The sequence below is a fragment of the Hyperolius riggenbachi genome, chromosome 10 (assembly GCF_040937935.1).
Source record: "Hyperolius riggenbachi isolate aHypRig1 chromosome 10, aHypRig1.pri, whole genome shotgun sequence".
Lineage (NCBI taxonomy): Eukaryota > Metazoa > Chordata > Amphibia > Anura > Hyperoliidae > Hyperolius > Hyperolius riggenbachi.
Window position 1 is genome coordinate 118185380 of NC_090655.1, and position 18585 is coordinate 118203964.

General features: G+C 48.2%; 1 protein-coding gene across 1 annotated transcript in view; it reads left to right on the plus strand.

Moving 5' to 3' along the window:
* DNAJB12 (DnaJ heat shock protein family (Hsp40) member B12) overlaps nt 1-18585 on the plus strand; it is a 99548-nt gene that overhangs the window by 52158 nt on the left and 28805 nt on the right. The gene's annotated exons all lie outside the window — the stretch shown is intronic.

Consider the following 18585-nt stretch of genomic DNA (forward strand, 5'->3'; position numbering starts at 1 on the left):
GCCAGGGTTATATGTGCCCAGTAGATGTAGCCAGATGTATATGTGCCCAGGAGATGTAGCCAGGGTTATATGTGCCCAGTAGATGTAGCCAGAGGTATATGTGCCCAGTAGATGTAGCCAGAGGTATATGTGCCCAGTAGATGTAGCCAGGGGGTATATGTGCCCAGTAGATGTAGCCAGGGGGTATATGTGCCCAGTAGATGTAGCCAGGGTTATATGTGCCCAGTAGATGTAGCCAGAGGTATATGTGCCCATGGGTAGCCAGGGTTATATGTGCCCAGTAGATGTAGCCAGAGGTATATGTGCCCATGGGTAGCCAGGGTTATATGTGCCCAGTAGATGTAGCCAGAGGTATATGTGCCCAGTAGATGTAGCCAGGGTTATATGTGCCCAGTAGATGTAGCCAGGGTTATATGTGCCCAGTAGATGTAGCCAGGGTTATATGTGCCCAGTAGATGTAGCCAGAGGTATATGTGCCCATGGGTAGCCAGGGTTATATGTCCCCAGTAGATGTAGCCAGGGTTATATGTGCCCAGTAGATGTAGCCAGGGTTATATGTGCCCAGTAGATGTAGCCAGAGGTATATGTGCCCAGTAGATGTAGCCAGGGTTATATGTGCCCAGTAGATGTAGCCAGGGTTATATGTGCCCAGTTGATGTAGCCAGAGGTATATGTGCCCAGTAGATGTAGCCAGAGGTATATGTGCCCAGTAGATGTAGCCAGGGTTATATGTGCCCAGTAGATGTAGCCAGGGTTATATGTGCCCAGTAGATGTAGCCAGATGTATATGTGCCCAGTAGATGTAGCCAGGGGGTATATGTGCCCAGTAGATGTAGCCAGGGGTATATGTGCCCAGGAGATGTAGCCAGGGTTATATGTGCCCAGTAGATGTAGCCAGAGGTATATGTGCCCAGTAGATGTAGCCAGGGGGTATATGTGCCCAGTAGATGTAGCCAGGGGGTATATGTGCCCAGTAGATGTAGCCAGGGTTATATGTGCCCAGTAGATGTAGCCAGAGGTATATGTGCCCATGGGTAGCCAGGGTTATATGTGCCCAGTAGATGTAGCCAGAGGTATATGTGCCCATGGGTAGCCAGGGTTATATGTGCCCAGTAGATGTAGCCAGGGTTATATGTCCCCAGTAGATGTAGCCAGGGTTATATGTGCCCAGTAGATGTAGCCAGGGTTATATGTGCCCAGTAGATGTAGCCAGAGGTATATGTGCCCAGGAGATGTAGCCAGAGGTATATGTGCCCAGTAGATGTAGCCAGGGGGTATATGTGCCCAGTAGATGTAGCCAGGGGGTATATGTGCCCAGTAGATGTAGCCAGGGTTATATGTGCCCAGTAGATGTAGCCAGAGGTATATGTGCCCAGTAGATGTAGCCAGGGGGTATATGTGCCCAGTAGATGTAGCCAGGGGGTATATGTGCCCAGTAGATGTAGCCAGAGGTATATGTGCCCAGTAGATGTAGCCAGGGTTATATGTGCCCAGTAAATGTATCCAGGGTTATATGTGCCCAGTAGATGTAGCCAGAGGTATATGTGCCCAGTAGATGTAGCCAGAGGTATATGTGCCCAGTAGATGTAGCCAGGGTTATATGTGCCCAGTAGATGTAGCCAGAGGTATATGTGCCCAGTAGATGTAGCCAGAGGTATATGTGCCCAGTAGATGTAGCCAGGGTTATATGTGCCCAGTAGATGTAGCCAGATGTATATGTGCCCAGTAGATGTAGCCAGGGTTATATGTGCCCAGTAGATGTAGCCAGGGTTATATGTGCCCAGTAGATGTAGCCAGGGTTATATGTGCCCAGTAGATGTAGCCACAGGTATATGTGCCTAGTAGATGTAGCCAGATGTATATGTGCCCAGTAGATGTAGCCAGGGTTATATGTGCCCAGTAGATGTAGCCAGGGTTATATGTGCCCAGTAGATGTAGCCACAGGTATATGTGCCTAGTAGATGTAGCCAGATGTATATGTGCCCAGTAGATGTAGCTAGGGTTATATGTGCCCAGTAGATGTAGCCAGATGTACAGGTATATGTGCCCAGTAGATGTAGCCACGGTTATATGTGCCCAGTAGATGTATCCAGATGTATATGTGCCCAGTAGATGTAGCCAGGGTTATATGTGCCCAGTAGATGTAGCCAGGGTTATATGTGCCCAGTAGATGTAGCCAGGGTTATATGTGCCCAGTAGATGTAGCCAGGGTTATATGTGCCCAGTAGATGTAGCCAGGGTTATATGTGCCCAGTAGATGTAGCCAGGGTTATATGTGCCCAGTAGATGTAGCCAGGGTTATATGTGCCCAGTAGATGTAGCCAGGGTTATATGTGCCCAGTAGATGTAGCCAGGGTTATATGTGCCCAGTAGATGTAGCCAGAGGTATATGTGCCCAGTAGATGTAGCCAGGGGGTATATGTGCCCAGTAGATGTAGCCAGGGGGTATATGTGCCCAGTAGATGTAGCCAGGGGGTATATGTGCCCAGTAGATGTAGCCAGGGGGTATATGTGCCCAGTAGATGTAGCCAGGGTTATATGTGCCTAGTAGATGTAGCCAGAGGTATATGTGCCCGGTAGATGTAGCCAGGGTAATATGTGCCCAGTAGATGTAGCCAGGGTTATATGTGCCCAGTAGATCTAGCCAGGGTTATATGTGCCTAGTAGATGTAGCCAGATGTATATGTGCCCAGTAGATGTAGCTAGGGTTATATGTGCCCAGTAGATGTAGCCAGATGTACAGGTATTTGTGCCCAGTAGATGTAGCCAGGGTTATATGTGCCCAGTAGATGTAGCCAGGGGGTATATGTGCCCAGTAGATGTAGCCAGGGGGTATATGTGCCCAGTAGATGTAGCCAGGGGGTATATGTGCCCAGTAGATGTAGCCAGGGTTATATGTGCCCAGTAGATGAAGCCAGGGTTATATGTGCCCAGTAGATGTAGCCAGGGTTATATGTGCCCAGTAGATGTAGCCAGAGGTATATGTGCCCAGTAGATGTAGCCAGGGGGTATATGTGCCCAGTAGATGTAGCCAGGGGGTATATGTGCCCAGTAGATGTAGCCAGAGGTATATGTGCCCAGTAGATGTAGCCAGGGTTATATGTGCCCAGTAAATGTATCCAGGGTTATATGTGCCCAGTAGATGTAGCCAGAGGTATATGTGCCCAGTAGATGTAGCCAGAGGTATATGTGCCCAGTAGATGTAGCCAGGGTTATATGTGCCCAGTTGATGTAGCCAGAGGTATATGTGCCCAGTAGATGTAGCCAGAGGTATATGTGCCCAGTAGATGTAGCCAGGGTTATATGTGCCCAGTAGATGTAGCCAGGGTTATATGTGCCCAGTAGATGTAGCCAGATGTATATGTGCCCAGTAGATGTAGCCAGGGGGTATATGTGCCCAGTAGATGTAGCCAGGGGTATATGTGCCCAGGAGATGTAGCCAGTGTTATATGTGCCCAGTAGATGTAGCCAGAGGTATATGTGCCCAGTAGATGTAGCCAGGGGGTATATGTGCCCAGTAGATGTAGCCAGGGGGTATATGTGCCCAGTAGATGTAGCCAGGGTTATATGTGCCCAGTAGATGTAGCCAGAGGTATATGTGCCCATGGGTAGCCAGGGTTATATGTGCCCAGTAGATGTAGCCAGAGGTATATGTGCCCATGGGTAGCCAGAGTTATATGTGCCCAGTAGATGTAGCCAGGGTTATATGTCCCCAGTAGATGTAGCCAGGGGTATATGTGCCCAGTAGATGTAGCCAGGGTTATATGTGCCCAGTAGATGTAGCCAGAGGTATATGTGCCCAGTAGATGTAGCCAGGGGGTATATGTGCCCAGTAGATGTAGCCAGGGGGTATATGTGCCCAGTAGATGTAGCCAGGGTTATATGTGCCCAGTAGATGTAGCCAGAGGTATATGTGCCCAGTAGATGTAGCCAGGGGGTATATGTGCCCAGTAGATGTAGCCAGGGGGTATATGTGCCCAGTAGATGTAGCCAGGGGGTATATGTGCCCAGTAGATGTAGCCAGAGGTATATGTGCCCAGTAGATGTAGCCAGGGGGTATATGTGCCCAGTAGATGTAGCCAGGGGGTATATGTGCCCAGTAGATGTAGCCAGGGGGTATATGTGCCCAGTAGATGTAGCCAGGGGGTATATGTGCCCAGTAGATGTAGCCAGGGTTATATGTGCCCAGTAGATGTAGCCAGAGGTATATGTGCCCAGTAGATGTAGCCAGGGGGTATATGTGCCCAGTAGATGTAGCCAGGGGGTATATGTGCCCAGTAGATGTAGCCAGGGGGTATATGTGCCCAGTAGATGTAGCCAGAGGTATATGTGCCCAGTAGATGTAGCCAGAGGTATATGTGCCCAGTAGATGTAGCCAGGGTTATATGTGCCCAGTAAATGTATCCAGGGTTATATGTGCCCAGTAGATGTAGCCAGAGGTATATGTGCCCAGTAGATGTAGCCAGAGGTATATGTGCCCAGTAGATGTAGCCAGGGTTATATGTGCCCAGTAGATGTAGCCAGAGGTATATGTGCCCAGTAGATGTAGCCAGAGGTATATGTGCCCAGTAGATGTAGCCAGGGTTATATGTGCCCAGTAGATGTAGCCAGATGTATATGTGCCCAGTAGATGTAGCCAGGGTTATATGTGCCCAGTAGATGTAGCCAGGGTTATATGTGCCCAGTAGATGTAGCCAGGGTTATATGTGCCCAGTAGATGTAGCCAGGGTTATATGTGCCCAGTAGATGTAGCCACAGGTATATGTGCCTAGTAGATGTAGCCAGATGTATATGTGCCCAGTAGATGTAGCCAGGGTTATATGTGCCCAGTAGATGTAGCCAGGGTTATATGTGCCCAGTAGATGTAGCCACAGGTATATGTGCCTAGTAGATGTAGCCAGATGTATATGTGCCCAGTAGATGTAGCTAGGGTTATATGTGCCCAGTAGATGTAGCCAGATGTACAGGTATATGTGCCCAGTAGATGTAGCCACGGTTATATGTGCCCAGTAGATGTATCCAGATGTATATGTGCCCAGTAGATGTAGCCAGGGTTATATGTGCCCAGTAGATGTAGCCAGATGTATATGTGCCCAGGAGATGTAGCCAGGGTTATATGTGCCCAGTAGATGTAGCCAGAGGTATATGTGCCCAGTAGATGTAGCCAGGGGGTATATGTGCCCAGTAGATGTAGCCAGGGGGTATATGTGCCCAGTAGATGTAGCCAGGGTTATATGTGCCCAGTAGATGTAGCCAGAGGTATATGTGCCCATGGGTAGCCAGGGTTATATGTGCCCAGTAGATGTAGCCAGAGGTATATGTGCCCATGGGTAGCCAGGGTTATATGTGCCCAGTAGATGTAGCCAGAGGTATATGTGCCCAGTAGATGTAGCCAGGGTTATATGTGCCCAGTAGATGTAGCCAGGGTTATATGTGCCCAGTAGATGTAGCCAGAGGTATATGTGCCCATGGGTAGCCAGGGTTATATGTGCCCAGTAGATGTAGCCAGAGGTATATGTGCCCATGGGTAGCCAGGGTTATATGTGCCCAGTAGATGTAGCCAGAGGTATATGTGCCCAGTAGATGTAGCCAGGGTTATATGTGCCCAGTAGATGTAGCCAGGGTTATATGTGCCCAGTAGATGTAGCCAGGGTTATATGTGCCCAGTAGATGTAGCCACAGGTATATGTGCCTAGTAGATGTAGCCAGATGTATATGTGCCCAGTAGATGTAGCTAGGGTTATATGTGCCCAGTAGATGTAGCCAGATGTACAGGTATATGTGCCCAGTAGATGTAGCCAGGGTTATATGTGCCCAGTAGATGTATCAAGATGTATATGTGCCCAGTAGATGTAGCCAGGGTTATATGTGCCCAGTAGATGTAGCCAGATGTATATGTGCCCAGGAGATGTAGCCAGAGGTATATGTGCCCAGTAGGCGTACGAGAGAGAACGGCGCCGGAGACTTGGGCGCAGGACACAGCCAGTATATGGCTAATCCTGCTGCCGCACAAGTCCGGGCCGTGTTAATTACTATTCCCCCTCCAGGCCGACATGGATAGTGGGGGAATGAAATAATTCGGCTTCCAGCAATAGCTGGAAGCCGAATTATTGTTTTAAAAGCAACTTCAGATCCGTCTTCTGACGGCGCTGAAGTTACTCCATGTGCCTGCGATAGCCGTAGTTCCTATTACGGCCTATGGTGGCGCCGGCTGCGCCCAAGTCTCCTGCGCTGCTGCGCCCAAGTCTCCAGCGCTGGATTTACCGTGTTCGCCCAGTAGATGTAGCCAGAGGTATATGTGCCCAGTAGATGTAGCCAGGGGGTATATGTGCCCAGTAGATGTAGCCAGGGGGTATATGTGCCCAGTAGATGTAGCCAGGGTTATATGTGCCCAGTAGATGTAGCCAGAGGTATATGTGCCCATGGGTAGCCAGGGTTATATGTGCCCAGTAGATGTAGCCAGAGGTATATGTGCCAATGGGTAGCCAGGGTTATATGTGCCCAGTAGATGTAGCCAGAGGTATATGTGCCCAGTAGATGTAGCCAGGGTTATATGTGCCCAGTAGATGTAGCCAGAGGTATATGTGCCCATGGGTAGCCAGGGTTATATGTCCCCAGTAGATGTAGCCAGGGTTATATGTGCCCAGTAGATGTAGCCAGGGTTATATGTGCCCAGTAGATGTAGCCAGGGTTATATGTGCCCAGTAGATGTAGCCAGGGTTATATGTGCCCAGTAGATGTAGCCAGAGGTATATGTGCCCAGTAGATGTAGCCAGGGGGTATATGTGCACAGTAGATGTAGCCAGGGGGTATATGTGCCCAGTAGATGTAGCCAGGGGGTATATGTGCCCAGTAGATGTAGCCAGGGTTATATGTGCCCAGTAGATGTAGCCAGAGGTATATGTGCCCAGTAGATGTAGCCAGAGGTATATGTGCCCAGTAGATGTAGCCAGGGTTATATGTGCCCAGTAGATGTAGCCAGAGGTATATGTGTCCAGTAGATGTAGCCAGAGGTATATGTGCCCAGTAGATGTAGCCAGGGGTATATGTGCCCAGTAGATGTAGCCAGAGGTATATGTGCCCAGTAGATGTAGCCAGAGGTATATGTGCCCAGTAGATGTAGCCAGGGTTATATGTGCCCAGTAGATGTAGCCAGGGTTATATGTGCCCAGTAGATGTAGCCAGATGTATATGTGCCCAGTAGATGTAGCCAGGGTTATATGTGCCCAGTAGATGTAGCCAGGGTTATATGTGCCCAGTAGATGTAGCCAGGGTTATATGTGCCCAGTAGATGTAGCCAGAGGTATATGTGCTCAGTAGATGTAGCCAGAGGTATATGTACCCAGTAGATGTAGCCAGAGGTATATGTGCCCAGTAGATGTAGCCAGGGTTATATGTGCCCAGTAGATGTAGCCAGGGTTATATGTTCCCAGTAGATGTAGCCAGGGTTATATGTGCCCAGTAGATGTAGCCAGGGTTATATGTGCCCAGTAGATATAGCCACAGGTATATGTGCCCAGTAGATGTAGCCAGGGTTATATGTGCCTAGTAGATGTAGCCAGATGTATATGTGCCCAGTAGATGTAGCTAGGGTTATATGTGCCCAGTAGATGTAGCCAGATGTACAGGTATATGTGCCCAGTAGATGTAGCCAGGGTTATATGTGCCCAGTAGATGTATCCAGATGTATATGTGCCCAGTAGATGTAGCCAGGGTTATATGTGCCCAGTAGATGTAGCCAGATGTATATGTGCCCAGGAGATGTAGCCAGGATTATATGTGCCCAGTAGATGTAGCCAGAGGTATATGTGCCCAGTAGATGTAGCCAGAGGTATATGTGCCCAGTAGATGTAGCCAGGGGTATATGTGCCCAGTAGATGTAGCCAGGGGGTATATGTGCCCAGTAGATGTAGCCAGGGTTATATGTGCCCAGTAGATGTAGCCAGAGGTATATGTGCCCATGGGTAGCCAGGGTTATATGTGCCCAGTAGATGTAGCCAGAGGTATATGTGCCCATGGGTAGCCAGGGTTATATGTGCCCAGTAGATGTAGCCAGAGGTATATGTGCCCAGTAGATGTAGCCAGGGTTATATGTGCCCAGTAGATGTAGCCAGGGTTATATGTGCCCAGTAGATGTAGCCAGGGTTATATGTGCCCAGTAGATGTAGCCAGAGGTATATGTGCCCATGGGTAGCCAGGGTTATATGTCCCCAGTAGATGTAGCCAGGGTTATATGTGCCCAGTAGATGTAGCCAGGGTTATATGTGCCCAGTAGATGTAGCCAGGGTTATATGTGCCCAGTAGATGTAGCCAGGGTTATATGTGCCCAGTAGATGTGGCCAGGGTTATATGTGCCCAGTAGATGTGGCCAGAGGTATATGTGCCCAGTAGATGTAGCCAGGGGGTATATGTGCCCAGTAGATGTAGCCAGGGGGTATATGTGCCCAGTAGATGTAGCCAGGGGGTATATGTGCCCAGTAGATGTAGCCAGGGGGTATATGTGCCCAGTAGATGTAGCCAGGGGGTATATGTGCCCAGTAGATGTAGCCAGGGGGTATATGTGCCCAGTAGATGTAGCCAGGGGGTATATGTGCCCAGTAGATGTAGCCAGGGTTATATGTGCCCAGTAGATGTAGCCAGAGGTATATGTGCCCAGTAGATGTAGCCAGGGTTATATGTGCCCAGTAGATGTAGCCAGAGGTATATGTGCCCAGCAGATGTAGCCAGAGGTATATGTGCCCAGTAGATGTAGCCAGAGGTATATGTGCCCAGTAGATGTAGCCAGGGTTATATGTGCCCAGTAGATGTAGCCAGAGGTATATGTGCCCAGTAGATGTAGCCAGAGGTATATGTGCCCAGTAGATGTAGCCAGAGGTATATGTGCCCAGTAGATGTAGCCAGGGTTATATGTGCCCAGTAGATGTAGCCAGGGTTATTTGTGCCAAGTAGATGTAGCCAGAGGTATATGTGCCCATGGGTAGCCAGGGTTATATGTCCCCAGTAGATGTAGCCAGGGTTATATGTGCCCAGTAGATGTAGCCAGGGTTATATGTGCCCAGTAGATGTAGCCAGGGTTATATGTGCCCAGTAGATGTAGCCAGGGTTATATGTGCCCAGTAGATGTAGCCAGAGGTATATGTGCCCAGTAGATGTAGCCAGGGGGTATATGTGCCCAGTAGATGTAGCCGGGGGGTATATGTGCCCAGTAGATGTAGCCGGGGGGTATATGTGCCCAGTAGATGTAGCCAGGGTTATATGTGCCCAGTAGATGTAGCCAGAGGTATATGTGCCCAGTAGATGTAGCCAGAGGTATATGTGCCCAGTAGATGTAGCCAGGGTTATATGTGCCCAGTAGATGTAGCCAGAGGTATATGTGTCCAGTAGATGTAGCCAGAGGTATATGTGCCCAGTAGATGTAGCCAGGGGTATATGTGCCCAGTAGATGTAGCCAGAGGTATATGTGCCCAGTAGATGTAGCCAGAGGTATATGTGCCCAGTAGATGTAGCCAGGGTTATATGTGCCCAGTAGATGTAGCCAGGGTTATATGTGCCCAGTAGATGTAGCCAGATGTATATGTGCCCAGTAGATGTAGCCAGGGTTATATGTGCCCAGTAGATGTAGCCAGGGTTATATGTGCCCAGTAGATGTAGCCAGGGTTATATGTGCCCAGTAGATGTAGCCAGAGGTATATGTGCTCAGTAGATGTAGCCAGAGGTATATGTACCCAGTAGATGTAGCCAGAGGTATATGTGCCCAGTAGATGTAGCCAGGGTTATATGTGCCCAGTAGATGTAGCCAGGGTTATATGTTCCCAGTAGATATAGCCACAGGTATATGTGCCCAGTAGATGTAGCCAGGGTTATATGTGCCTAGTAGATGTAGCCAGATGTATATGTGCCCAGTAGATGTAGCTAGGGTTATATGTGCCCAGTAGATGTAGCCAGATGTACAGGTATATGTGCCCAGTAGATGTAGCCAGGGTTATATGTGCCCAGTAGATGTTTTCAGATGTATATGTGCCCAGTAGATGTAGCCAGGGTTATATGTGCCCAGTAGATGTAGCCAGATGTATATGTGCCCAGGAGATGTAGCCAGGATTATATGTGCCCAGTAGATGTAGCCAGAGGTATATGTGCCCAGTAGATGTAGCCAGAGGTATATGTGCCCAGTAGATGTAGCCAGGGGGTATATGTGCCCAGTAGATGTAGCCAGGGGGTATATGTGCCCAGTAGATGTAGCCAGGGTTATATGTGCCCAGTAGATGTAGCCAGAGGTATATGTGCCCATGGGTAGCCAGGGTTATATGTGCCCAGTAGATGTAGCCAGAGGTATATGTGCCCATGGGTAGCCAGGGTTATATGTGCCCAGTAGATGTAGCCAGAGGTATATGTGCCCAGTAGATGTAGCCAGGGTTATATGTGCCCAGTAGATGTAGCCAGGGTTATATGTGCCCAGTAGATGTAGCCAGAGGTATATGTGCCCAGTAGATGTAGCCAGAGGTATATGTGCCCAGTAGATGTAGCCAGGGTTATATGTGCCCAGTAGATGTAGCCAGAGGTATATGTGTCCAGTAGATGTAGCCAGAGGTATATGTGCCCAGTAGATGTAGCCAGGGGTATATGTGCCCAGTAGATGTAGCCAGAGGTATATGTGCCCAGTAGATGTAGCCAGAGGTATATGTGCCCAGTAGATGTAGCCAGGGTTATATGTGCCCAGTAGATGTAGCCAGGGTTATATGTGCCCAGTAGATGTAGCCAGATGTATATGTGCCCAGTAGATGTAGCCAGGGTTATATGTGCCCAGTAGATGTAGCCAGGGTTATATGTGCCCAGTAGATGTAGCCAGGGTTATATGTGCCCAGTAGATGTAGCCAGAGGTATATGTGCTCAGTAGATGTAGCCAGAGGTATATGTACCCAGTAGATGTAGCCAGAGGTATATGTGCCCAGTAGATGTAGCCAGGGTTATATGTGCCCAGTAGATGTAGCCAGGGTTATATGTTCCCAGTAGATATAGCCACAGGTATATGTGCCCAGTAGATGTAGCCAGGGTTATATGTGCCCAGTAGATGTAGCCAGAGGTATATGTGCCCATGGGTAGCCAGGGTTATATGTCCCCAGTAGATGTAGCCAGGGTTATATGTGCCCAGTAGATGTAGCCAGGGTTATATGTGCCCAGTAGATGTAGCCAGGGTTATATGTGCCCAGTAGATGTAGCCAGGGTTATATGTGCCCAGTAGATGTAGCCAGAGGTATATGTGCCCAGTAGATGTAGCCAGGGGGTATATGTGCCCAGTATATGTAGCCAGGGGGTATATGTGCCCAGTAGATGTAGCCAGGGGGTATATGTGCCCAGTAGATGTAGCCAGGGGGTATATGTGCCCAGTAGATGTAGCCAGGGGGTATATGTGCCCAGTAGATGTAGCCAGGGGGTATATGTGCCCAGTAGATGTAGCCAGGGGGTATATGTGCCCAGTAGATGTAGCCAGGGGGTATATGTGCCCAGTAGATGTAGCCAGGGTTATATGTGCCCAGTAGATGTAGCCAGAGGTATATGTGCCCAGTAGATGTAGCCAGGGTTATATGTGCCCAGTAGATGTAGCCAGAGGTATATGTGCCCAGCAGATGTAGCCAGAGGTATATGTGCCCAGTAGATGTAGCCAGAGGTATATGTGCCCAGTAGATGTAGCCAGGGTTATATGTGCCCAGTAGATGTAGCCAGAGGTATATGTGCCCAGTAGATGTAGCCAGAGGTATATGTGCCCAGTAGATGTAGCCAGGGTTATATGTGCCCAGTAGATGTAGCCAGGGTTATTTGTGCCAAGTAGATGTAGCCAGGGTTATATGTGCCCAGTAGATGTAGCCAGGGTTATATGTGCCCAGTAGATGTAGCCAGGGGTATATGTGCCCAGTAGATGTAGCCAGAGGTATATGTGCCCAGTAGATGTAGCCAGAGGTATATGTGCCCAGTAGATGTAGCCAGGGTTATATGTGCCCAGTAGATGTAGCCAGGGTTATATGTGCCCAGTAGATGTAGCCAGATGTATATGTGCCCAGTAGATGTAGCCAGGGTTATATGTGCCCAGTAGATGTAGCCAGGGTTATATGTGCCCAGTAGATGTAGCCAGGGTTATATGTGCCCAGTAGATGTAGCCAGAGGTATATGTGCTCAGTAGATGTAGCCAGAGGTATATGTACCCAGTAGATGTAGCCAGAGGTATATGTGCCCAGTAGATGTAGCCAGGGTTATATGTGCCCAGTAGATGTAGCCAGGGTTATATGTTCCCAGTAGATGTAGCCAGGGTTATATGTGCCCAGTAGATGTAGCCAGGGTTATATGTGCCCAGTAGATATAGCCACAGGTATATGTGCCCAGTAGATGTAGCCAGGGTTATATGTGCCTAGTAGATGTAGCCAGATGTATATGTGCCCAGTAGATGTAGCTAGGGTTATATGTGCCCAGTAGATGTAGCCAGATGTACAGGTATATGTGCCCAGTAGATGTAGCCAGGGTTATATGTGCCCAGTAGATGTATCCAGATGTATATGTGCCCAGTAGATGTAGCCAGGGTTATATGTGCCCAGTAGATGTAGCCAGATGTATATGTGCCCAGGAGATGTAGCCAGGATTATATGTGCCCAGTAGATGTAGCCAGAGGTATATGTGCCCAGTAGATGTAGCCAGAGGTATATGTGCCCAGTAGATGTAGCCAGGGGGTATATGTGCCCAGTAGATGTAGCCAGGGGGTATATGTGCCCAGTAGATGTAGCCAGGGTTATATGTGCCCAGTAGATGTAGCCAGAGGTATATGTGCCCATGGGTAGCCAGGGTTATATGTGCCCAGTAGATGTAGCCAGAGGTATATGTGCCCAGTAGATGTAGCCAGGGTTATATGTGCCCAGTAGATGTAGCCAGGGTTATATGTGCCCAGTAGATGTAGCCAGGGTTATATGTGCCCAGTAGATGTAGCCAGAGGTATATGTGCCCATGGGTAGCCAGGGTTATATGTCCCCAGTAGATGTAGCCAGGGTTATATGTGCCCAGTAGATGTAGCCAGGGTTATATGTGCCCAGTAGATGTAGCCAGGGTTATATGTGCCCAGTAGATGTAGCCAGAGGTATATGTGCCCAGTAGATGTAGCCAGGGGGTATATGTGCCCAGTATATGTAGCCAGGGGGTATATGTGCCCAGTAGATGTAGCCAGGGGGTATATGTGCCCAGTAGATGTAGCCAGGGGGTATATGTGCCCAGTAGATGTAGCCAGGGGGTATATGTGCCCAGTAGATGTAGCCAGGGGGTATATGTGCCCAGTAGATGTAGCCAGGGGGTATATGTGCCCAGTAGATGTAGCCAGGGGGTATATGTGCCCAGTAGATGTAGCCAGGGGGTATATGTGCCCAGTAGATGTAGCCAGGGTTATATGTGCCCAGTAGATGTAGCCAGAGGTATATGTGCCCAGTAGATGTAGCCAGGGTTATATGTGCCCAGTAGATGTAGCCAGAGGTATATGTGCCCAGCAGATGTAGCCAGAGGTATATGTGCCCAGTAGATGTAGCCAGGGTTATATGTGCCCAGTAGATGTAGCCAGGGTTATTTGTGCCAAGTAGATGTAGCCAGGGTTATATGTGCCCAGTAGATGTAGCCAGATGTATATGTGCCCAGTAGACGAGTGACTGGCAGTGGCAGGCGGCAGTGAGCGGAACTTACCTGCGTCTTCTCTCGTCGCCGGCACGGGATGATTTGCCGCTTTTCTGGTCTGGTGCAGACCAGAGCAGCAGAACTTCCGGCGCAGGAGCGAGACGGAAGGTAAGTCCCGCCCGCTGCCAAACGCCACTACCAGTCACTCGTCACTTCGGAGGGGGACAGTCAGCGAGGGAGGGAGAGCACTAAGGTGAGAGAAGGGGGGGAGAGATTGCCCCCCCTTCTCCACCGCTGCCCACAGCTCTTCCTCCACTGCGCTGCTGTCCTGCAACAGAGCGGGCGGCCGATTGGCCGCCCTTTTACGGACGCTGCTGAATTCCTTACGGAATTCACGGGCAGCTTAATTTGTATCCAAAATTACGGGCTGCCCGTAAATTTACGGGCGGTTGACAACACTGCTGCATATTAGGTGGCTAGAGGTGCCCCCAAGTATTAGGTGGCTAGAGGTTCGCCCGCGTATTAGGTGGCTAGAGGTGCCTCCGCGTATTAGGTGGCTAGAGGTGCCTCCGCGTAGTAGGTGGCTAGAGGTGCCTCCGTATTAGGTGGCTAGAGGTGCCTCCGCGTAGTAGGTGGCTAGAGGTGCCTCCGTATTAGGTGGCTAGAGGTTCCTCCGCGTATTAGGTGGCTAGAGGTGCCACCGCGTATTAGGTGGCTAGAGGTGCCCCCGCGTATTAGGTACACAAAGGTGTCACCAAGTATTGGTTAGCTAGAGGTGCCCCCAACCTACAGGACAACTGAAGTGAGAGGTATATGGAGGTTGCCATATTTATTTCCTTTTAAACAATACTAGTTGCCTGGCTGCCCTGCTGATCTATTTGGCTGCAGTTGTGTCTGAAGTACACCAGAAACAAGCATGCAGCTAATCTTGTCAGATCTGACAAAAATGTCAGAAACAACCGATCTACATATGCTTGTTCAGAGTCTATGGCTAAAAGCATTAGAGGCAGAGGAGCAGCAGGGCAGCCAGGCAACTGCTATTGCTTAACCACTTGAGGACTGCAGGGCTAAACCCCCCTAGTGACCAGGCCATTTTTAGCAAAATTGGCCACTGCAGCTTTAAGGCCAAGCTGCAGGGCCGCACAACATAGCACACGAGTGATTCCCCCCCCCTTTTCTCCCCACCAACAGAGCTCTCTGTTGGTGTGGTCTGATCGCTCCCCCCATGTTTATTTTTTTTTAAATAAATATTTGTGTTGTCACTTTAAAAAAAAAACCCTCTTCCTTTAAATCCCTTCCCTCCCTCGCTCCCTCCCTCCCCACAGCCGGCCAATTACGGCGATCGGCTGTCATAGGCTTCTGCCTATGAGAGCCGATCGCTCTCTTGTCCCCCATGGGGACAACCGTGTCACACGGCTGTCCCCAGTGCAGCGCTGCTGCTCATCGCAGCGCTGCACCTAGTAAATAGACGGCGTAATCGCCGTCTAACAGTCTCCCGAGCGGCAATAGCCCTCCGAGCATGAGATGCGCGCGCACCATGCGCGCGATCTCATGCAAAACAGAGCCCCAGGACTTTACGCCAATTGGCGTTAGGCGGTCCTGGGGCTGCCGCCGCGGCCACGCCTACTGGCGTGACGCGGGCGGCAGAAGGTTAAAAGAAAATAAATATGGCAGCTTCCATATCCCTCTCGCTTCAATTGTCCTTTAAGGGAGATCTCGTCAGTGGAATGCAGAGAGCCAGGTGAGTAACCTCTCATGTACACTCTCATCAGGTCTCTACATAGAGAGAGGCGCTCGGGGAGGGGAGCGAGTGAGACGCCTTTCCATCATCATGCACTGGTAGGCACGTGCCCAACTGGGGCTCCTGAAGAAAACCTGAAGAGAACATACTATTCAGACAATGTCCTGGTTGAGAATAACACCTAGGTCTCTAGTTTGGAAAGATGAGTGTGCTAACAACTTTGTAACTGTGATATAGTCAGGAATATAGATGTATATGATGTGTGTCTCATGGGCTGCCCACAACTTCCTTTTGGAAACCACTGCAACACAATTTGTGCTTCTAGCATATGTGTTTAATGTACAAATCTATAGCCTGAAAAACAGGCCATAGGTACCAACACACCAGTAGCAACTCCTAATTTCCCTCTTACCTGTGCTTAGTCTGTCTGTTGAAGGATTTACGGTATTTGCTGGTAAACCGGAAGATTAGGCAATATTGTCTTGCTATGCATTTTTGTTTAGTTGGAGATATTCTTTTCCTAGGTCATCAAACACAAAAGATATGGAAGTGTTTACACAGACTAGGAAGATGTTTACCCATTTCATCCATTGACGTAGAAGGAGACTGAAATCCTGACATACACAAAGTATATTGCTGAATTGTGTGTTTCTATCCAGAAATATTTTACCTAAATATCAGGATTAGTTGATAACTGGAGTCTCATTTTACTAGTTAAAGCCAGGTGTAGGCATTTGAATACTTGGAGCGCTAAAGACACAGAACACTTATATCACACTTTTCCCCTGGTGGACAGCAGCCAGGGTGTGCTCTATAGGCAGTAGCAGTGTTAGGGAGTGTTACCTAAGGTTTCTTACTAAAAAGGTGCTGGCTTACTGAACAGGAAGAGCGGAGATTCAAACCTAGGTCTCTTGTGCCAGAGGCAGAGCACTTAACCAGTACACTATCAAGCCATTAAAGAAAACAGTCCTGGATATAGCTCACACTTTCAATTACTGATGCCCATCATTAGTTATCTTTTTAGTTGATTGTGTAGGAACAATCGCTGTACAAGCATGCTGGTTGGTTTTATGGAGAAGACTAGCAGTGGAAACCCTGCTATGGGGAATAATAGTCACATCGACTGTTAGTGGTCCAGCATCACAGATCACTGACAACAACATAAGAGTACTGTACATTTTTCTTTAATATGCTCACACATTGTTTCGGCCAAAAAAGTAGTCTCTGCAGTAACAGTTTTCCTGAAAATAGCATTGCTATATAAAATATATATAAGTTCCCAATTGCTACACCTGCACTTCTTTGTACTTGTGTTGCTATATAGTTAAACTATTGCACTGGTTAGGGCTCTTTCACACCAGAGCCAGTTTTCTGCGATGTAACGCAAAGTCGAAACTTTGCGTTAACCAAGGTAAAACAAAAGTCCATAGACTTTAATTTTACCTTTCACACCCGATGCTGTGTTTCTGTGCGTTGTATTCCCAGCGTTAGAGACACAGGATCAGCAGGAGATTCAGGCAACTGGTATTATTTTAAAAGGAGAAATCCATATCCTTCTCAGTTTAGGTTCCCTTTAAGGTGGCCATACACCAATAGATGGCTTCTCAACATGCCCAAAAGACAGATCCCTCTCTGATGGATTACTTATCTGAGATGGATATATTCCTTCCATACATTGCCCATACTTATCTAATAGATCTCAGGATCAAATCTATTAAATATCTGTCAAACCGCACTGTGTATCACAGTTTGATGCAGTGCAACGTTACGGGCCGTCGATCTACCGCCCCTAATCAACTAAACTTTTCAGCCTGTAATTTCGATTGATTTTCCGACAAAATTATTGATCAATTGGATGGGCAGAGTGGGGCATCGATTACCGATCGATTAGATCAGTGACTGACAGGGATATGTGAGGGAGCAGGCTGGTGATGTACTTTGTTCTTTAGTTGAACTTGATGGACATATGTCTTTTTTTCAACCCAAATAACTATGTAACCCTGCTTGGAATCAATGGGCACTTTTAGACATGTTTTGATTATTTTTCCACATAATGGACTTCTTTATTTAATTCATTGTCGTATATTTTTAAATTATTTTTCTATCCCTTTTTTTTTTTTGTAGTACTATCATGCTCCCCACCTATCAGTGGGGGTATGGGGTGAGGGGCGCCATGTTAATACTGCACAGGGAAAGAATAGATTAACCTAAACACATGCAAGTTAAATTACAAGAGAAGAATACCTTGCATGGCAGATGAAAGAAACTTCCTGGGAGATCCTCATACACTTAGCATACTCTGTTGGACCTCTCTCTGCCTTTCTCTTGAGCTACAGTAATACAATGGCCTTTTGCTGGAAGCAGAGTAGAGGTTGGGCATAAAACAGGAGGCCTAATGGCTAGGATTGATTATCGAGAAGGAAAGAGGTAGGGTGTAGCAGAAACGCAGGGTTTTTAGTCATGCATGGCAGTGGAGGAAGGTTAGGGATGGGTACAGGGCAGGATGTGAGTTTTATTAACTGGGCTATGTGGAGGAGTTGGAGAAGGTTTTAGGAGACTTGCAAATCAACTATAACCAGATGTCAGCAGGACAATCTATTTCAGGTAGCTTCTAAATTTCTCCATGAGGCATTGTTTGCATGGAAATTCAGTCACCAGTTTGGGCATTTGATTTTCTTGGGAAAACAGTACGAAATGGCAATAATGGAAAAGTGTTAGATTGCACAGTGCTTTACAGTTACTGTGGATGGGCCTGAATAGCCACAAACTAGACAGGGTGTCTATGCCAACACCTTTCCACCACTGAAGGTGGCTACAGTGGGTAGGTGAGCAACAGAGCTAAACCATGGAGCAATGGAAGCTGGCCTGGTCTTAGATGATGTGAATGGATGGGTGCTTTTGCTTTGTTTTCCTCTGGATTTAATGGAAAAGTTCATGTTTTCACTCCGCTAACTTCATCTGAGGTCTTGTGGAGTCTATGCTTCAAAATGTCAGCTGTTTTGACAGCACAAAGGGGGCCTATACTATACTAAGGACTAAGGAGATGCAGGGTTAGCTGCAGGGTTATACAGTACAGTACATAGACTGTTGCATATGCAGTTTTATACATATACCAGCAAGCTTTTTTTCTGATATTCCTGAGACTGTTTAGGTGCAGTTTGTGTGTTACTTTGCAGTTGTCTTGCTGCCAGAAAGTGAAGGATGAT